This window comes from Chaetura pelagica, unplaced genomic scaffold (assembly GCF_000747805.2).
Source record: "Chaetura pelagica isolate M959 unplaced genomic scaffold, ChaPel_1.0 scaffold109, whole genome shotgun sequence".
Classification (NCBI taxonomy): Eukaryota; Metazoa; Chordata; class Aves; order Apodiformes; family Apodidae; genus Chaetura; species Chaetura pelagica.
In genome coordinates this window covers 1,381,823-1,388,239 of record NW_009970725.1, presented here as the reverse complement: position 1 = coordinate 1,388,239, position 6,417 = coordinate 1,381,823, and the positions used below count along the sequence as shown (strand labels likewise).

The window sequence follows — 6,417 nt, the reverse complement described above, 5'->3', positions numbered from 1 at the left end:
AAAGATAAGTATAAATCAAAATGCATTTTATTCTTTACCCTGGAATAACAAAGTGGTTTCCAATAGAAGTGCCTTCGCATCTGAAACTTAAAGTACATCAAGGTTATTTGTATGGTTTCGGTATCAATAAAACTGCATTTTCTTGTTTAAAAGGGCAGGCCTTTTCAACATATTTATAGAATATGGCCATTGTCAGTCTCCCCCTGAAGTCCTATTTAGAAGGTAACAAGCAGAGTGAAAAGCATAGGGTTTAAGAGCAGAAAGGATCTTTAGACTATCCAACTTTTCATGTGCTACAGGCCAAGACATCTTAATATGTTTAGGTACTTACTAAGCCTAATAATTTATGAATTAATGTAGTACATTTTCTAGAAAAAACTCCATCTTTAATTCTTTCCTGATGTTTCCAGAGAATCCAACATACCTTAGCAGATTAACTTTTTGAACAGATGATTAGTGATTTAGGGCCATTCCAAATTTGAATCTGCATAAAACCAGCTTCCAGCTTTTGGTCTTCATTGTACTTCTCCATACAAATTTATGAAGTCCCTTTGTGCCTTTCCCTTGGGAAAGCAGCTAAACATGGAAAACTATTCATTAGTTGGTAGCCTTTAAAAATTAACTAGGCAGACTGAGGACTTTAATTCCCTCATTGTAATATATACTTTCCAACTCCCAGACATTTTTATTCCTTTACCACTCTCCATTTAAGCAACAAACCTACACTGAAGCTATGCAGATAAGCTACAGGTACTGATATTTTTGTATCTCAGTAAAAAGCTTCTTAGCACACCTAATATGAACCTAAAGTTTTTCCTGGATTTTTCAGGATATAATCTTTAATTGTCATGACAATGTTCTGTATTACATATTACATAGATGTCTAGCCTTACTTTTGCTAATATTAAAGCAAGTGTCTTAAAAATAGTCATAAAATAGCCCATATAATGACTACATATTTGTGATTACTTAACATGATTGTTACCCACAATAGCTTCATACTCTCCAATCATAAATAAAAAAAATTTAATAGGCTTTGACAGTATTCATTTCTATGCAGACCCTTTTCAACAAATCTCCCAAATAATAACAAATTGTCATTGACAATTCCCACAAGAGCAGTTTGCTACCAGTTTGCAACCTATCTAAATGTGCCTTTGGATTCTACACAGGCAAAATACAGAATATATAGAACATGGAAGAGAAAGTATAAGTGATTTCATTGAAATTATAAAGTTTGTTAAAATGAGAAAAAGCACAAACTCTCTTCATCAAGAACAGCTGCTTGAATTGACCCAATAAAACTCATATTGACAAATGTGTCTAAAATTTGGGGGGAAAAAGCAACAGTGGGAGTCCTTACTTCATGTTATGGCCCTAATTCAATCAGTCTCAGGATCTCGAGGATTGCAAGGCAATTAAGTGAATAGATTTGTTCTTCTTCCACTTGTAATCTCTGTTTTTCCAGACTGGCAGCCTATTAAAACAAGATGTTCTTCTCACCTTTTTCACATATGTGTTTGCACCTGGAGATGGTAAACAGGTAGAGAGCATATATTATTTTTAGCAAAGGCTACAGCCAGAGAAACACAGTGCAGCCTGATACTAGAATGCACTTCCTAAGACATGTGGTGGAATTGGAGTATTTTGGCTAATAGCTGTGATGTTACTGATTTTGTTGTGCCTCAGCAAATCTCATATTTTTTTTCTCCATTCTCCAGGTCCTTTCTTTCCCATGATTTTATGCCAGAAGGTAAAATAAATTCACCTAACTTTTGTCAGTGTGAGAAAATGCTAAATCTTGCAGGGAATGAATCACATCTCAAGATCATCTCCAAATCTTTTTGTAACCATTGCATTTTCTTTAGTTAACAAGTAATAACAGTGATAGATTTAGCATATAGACAGCTTCTTCTAGTGGAAGTTTTTACTAGAGCTCATCTTTCTTGACATATTTTGCAAATATCATGTTGCAAGCTATTATTGGACTTTTCATTTATTTAAAAATAAAAATTCCAAATGACAAAAATATTATGGTACATGTGCCTTCTCTGGCTCAAAGCTAGCAATCATCGTGATGGAGTAGACATAAGTTATGAGAATTCCATGGAGGAAAGAGTACTGGACCAGTGAGAGAATGTTATAATCCAGCTGTAGCAATAATTCCAAGCAGTTTTCAGGCAGTGGAGTCTTAATAAACTTGAACACTTGTATAAGCTAGATTTACTGAAGCAGCTTCACATACTGTGATTCTGGCTTAGGGCTTTCTATTCTGGGCAGAGCCCCAACTGGAAAGATGCCTTGGAATATGCAGTTCCTAATCCACCAGAGAGTCTACTAAAGACATCTTAGACCCTTTCCTCTGCTCTTCCCTGTTCCCCACTATATGTATTACCAATCTGAAATGATAACATAGTTCACCATCTTATGCTGGAAAAACTGAAATTAAAACAAACAAAAAGGACTGTGTTTTATTCACCTAAAGAGGATGCATGTTACTAAGTCTGAGACAGCTCATTTCTGACTCTTTCCATGTGGGCTTGCCTCAAATATCTGGAATAGCTTTACAGTCTGGCTTATTTATTTTTTTTAATTATGAATGAGATAAGTATGCTCTAAAGTTTGTACCTGCATACTTCATGATACATTTTGTCACATTCATGTTATCTTGGATTCCTTTCTTATTGGTTTAGAACAATTTGCCCTATATTTCTCCCTCCAGAGCTGTAGGATGGCTTCTATTTAGATTTTATATTTTAGTCATGTCCAGCAGCTTTTGTAATTTCCATGATCACTTGCTCTGTCAAGAGCATAGGCTTCTTTCCCCATCCCTGACTTACTCAGAGTTTTTTCCATTGGCATCTGCATTTTATTTCTGTCACAAATTTAAAGGCATATAATTTAATTTTGAGAGTTCTAAGCATCATTCTTTCCTTTCAAACATACACCAGTCTGGAATTCATCTCTATTTTTTCTAATAATATATTACACATATGTAAACAAAGCTTACTTTTCTTTCAAAGCACATTAGTCTTCACAATACTGTAAGGTTTTTGGGATCTCTTGAGTCCAGGGAGATTCTAGCTCAATTCTTGTCTAATAAACTAGAGGCCATGCCTGAAACACCCTGCTTTTTCTCATGCAAATAAGACTTTAAGTTCCTTGTCTCTTCTCCAAAAATCAGTATTTTGATGAAAAGACAGTGTGATTCAATCATTGCTTCTTGTTATTATTCAAAGTGAATTATAATAAAAATTGTAAAGAAAATTCTCTCAGATTGTTACTATTAGTGATGCCTTCAAGTTTGAATGAAAAATTACTAGAAAAATTGTTCAATTCAGTCTTCTCTGAGCAAAGCAGTGACAATAACTCTGCCACTCTCCATTAAAATTGCATTGGGCCAGTAGAACTGCTGTCCATCTTGGCCTGAGGATATCAGAAAGTGGAGGACAAGCTCGTTCCCTCAGCAGCATGGCACTCAGTTTGGTGTCATCCTTCAGCTGTGTGCATGGATTAACTGCAAGAATTCAAGTGATATCATGTGTGCACTTATTTTACTTGGGAAAATACAATATACCTCCGTAAACTGACGAAGTTTCACCATTCCCACCAAGAACAGTTCAATAAGGCCAAATGTCGGGTTCTGCACTTTGGCCACAACAACCCCTGGCAGCGCTACAGGTTTCAGGATGAGTGGCTGGAAAGCTGCCCAGCAGAGAGGGACCTGGGGGTGTTGATCAACAGCTGGCTGAATATGAGGCAGCAGTGTGGCCAGGTGGCCAAGAAGGCCAACAGCATCCTGGCTTGTATCAGAAATAGTGTGTCCAGCAGAACTAGATAAGTGATTCTTCCTCTGTATACTTGGCACTAGTAAGTCTGCACCTCAAGTAGTGTGTTCAGTTTGGTGTCTGGAGAACAAGTCTTATGAGGATCATGAGGCAACTGCAGTTGTTTAGCCTGAAGGAGGCTGAGGAGAGACCTTATTGATCTCTACAACTACCTGAAAGGTGGCTATAGCAACGTAGGAGTTGCTCTCCTGAGTAACAAGCCACACAATGTGTTTCTGTGTGACCTGCCCTAGGTGATCTCGCTCTAGCAGGGGGTTGGACTTGGTGATCTCCAGAGCTACCTTCCAGCCCCTACCATTATGTGATTCTATGATTCTGTGACAAGAGGAAGTGGACTAAAATTGTGCCAAGGGAGGTTTAGATTAGATACTAGAAGAAACTTCTTTCCTGAAAGGGTAATTAAACACTGAAACAGGTTGCCTAGGGAGCTGGTTGAATCACCATCCCTGAAGGTGTTTGAAAGCCATGTAGATGTGGTACTTAGGAACACGGCTTAAGCACTGGGCTTGAGAGGATTAGTTTAATGGTTAGTAGAGTTAGGTTATGGTTGGACTCGATGATCTTAAAGGTCTTTTCAAACCAGAACAATTCTATGACTCTGTGATTAAAAGTTAAAAGTTTAGTTTCGGACCCTTACGAAGCTTTTACACCATCACTTATTGCCTATATGGGTTCAGAGTTGGGTTTTTCAGTTTTTAGAAAAGCTTCCAAGCTTCTCCACTCAACCAGAGTCTTCATGATGGGAAGAGTTCCTTATAGTAGGAAATAGCTGTTTTGCTGTTTGATGTCAAATCTCTGAGTTATGCCTTTAGACAACTCACAAGAGGTCTATTATCGCAGAAGTTAAGGGGCTCATGAAGCCCACACTGAGAGAAAGGATAGAGACAACATCTAATCTGAGGAGATTGGGATCTCTTGAGTAGTCACAATAATTATCATTTGGGCATAGTAATCAATGTGTGGTGTCAATTACTCTAGGCCTGACTGCAAAAGCCTCACTGCATACTAGGTTCTTTGTAAAGCAATCATGCAAGCTTGCAATAAAAGAGCTGAGACAAATCGGTACCAAATGTTATCAGCAGAATTTGATTTTAAATAAGAAAGATGCAGCAATTGTGCTTTACATTATCCCTAAATAGGTAAATATTATGTGTCACAAGCCAAATACAAGCATTACACCTCTTGGTTTTATGATATTATACTTCAAAGTATTTTCTCTTCTACTGGGATATTTTATTACCCTCTCTTTATCCACACAGGTTTCTGGTTTTCACAGTGGGTGGATAACCACATGAAAATCAAATACTGTAAAAAACTAAATCTGCAAATCTGAAGTTCTCAGTGGAAAAATATTTCAAGTTCACCATATATATTAAATTGATATATTAAATAAGTAGTCTCTTCATAAACTTAAATAACCCCTCAGAAAAAATATTTTAATGTTCTTTATTCCACCAAAACTGCATTGCAGTTTTCCAGTCTTTATATTTACATTATTTGCAACTCTTTCCATAAGTGCCAGTACAAATGTAACTGATGAAAATCCAGAATAGTCAAACAAAAGGTTCCTGAAAGCAAGGTGCATTTCTGAGCAAAGTTCTTCTGATGCGCAATAATATATACGTATATATTAACAAAGCTTCAAAATATAAAACATCTTCCATGGCAAGTACAACTTCCCCACGTACAGCTTATTCAGATTTCAGTTACACAGACTTCTGCGTTTTCAAGTTAGTGCAAATAATGAAAGTAAGAGCCTGAGCAGAACGATGTAAATACAATGGAACAAGAGAAACAGCAAAATTTTACCAGCTCCCTGCATATGGTTGTAACATGTAATCAGTTATATCATTAGTATCCTTTATATACAATGTATTTAAATAATTGGCTTGTCTGAGCTATAGGCAACAAATTTACACATTAAAATAAAATAACGTTTCACACAAATATGGAATGTCCGACAAATATATGAAAATAAAATGCATCTAGTAACAAAATGTTGTAAATCAAAAAGGTCAAAGATGTCTTCTCCGTCTTGGAAAATTTCAAGGCACTTTCTTGGCAAATCAGAATTCTCTCCTTAGTAGAAAGTCTGCAAGAGAAAAGGACACGCCATTTCATAACTAGTTTCAAAGCACAGAGGCAGACTGCTTAGTATAATTCCATGTATAAATCACAGTTCCCTGTGGATTGCATAAATCTTAAGATTAACTCCGGAGTGGCAGCCGGTCTTGCCCTCCTGGGAACACTGATGAGCTTTGCTGTAGCAAATCCTCGGTGCTGGTGCCAAGAGCTTTAGCACACAGCTCTCCGTGAGGCTGCATCTTGCAAGGAAGGTTCCCGTGCACGGGGTCACGGGCGTTTGGAGATTCTGGGGTTCATCAAATGCTTTATTTTGATTTGCAAGGATCCCAATTAGGCGGGGGGGTGGGGAGTAAAAAAAAAACAAATAATAATTTAAAAATAGAAAAAATCCTCCGCACCTAATAAAACAAAAGAAAAGAGAAAGAAAAGGCCACAAGCCGCAGGGGCGGGCGCAGGGCTGGGACGCCTGTTCCCCGCACCGCTC

General features: G+C 37.3%; 1 protein-coding gene across 1 annotated transcript in view; it reads right to left on the bottom strand.

Annotated features, from left to right (window-relative positions):
- Positions 1 to 5,289: 5,289 nt before the first annotated feature.
- Positions 5,290 to 6,417, bottom strand: part of FAM150A (family with sequence similarity 150, member A) — a 12,304-nt gene continuing 11,176 nt past the window's right edge. The window contains exon 5 of the mRNA XM_010006886.1: positions 5,290 to 5,940. The gene's annotated coding sequence lies outside the window, so the exon portion shown is untranslated. The remainder of the gene's footprint in view (positions 5,941 to 6,417) is intronic.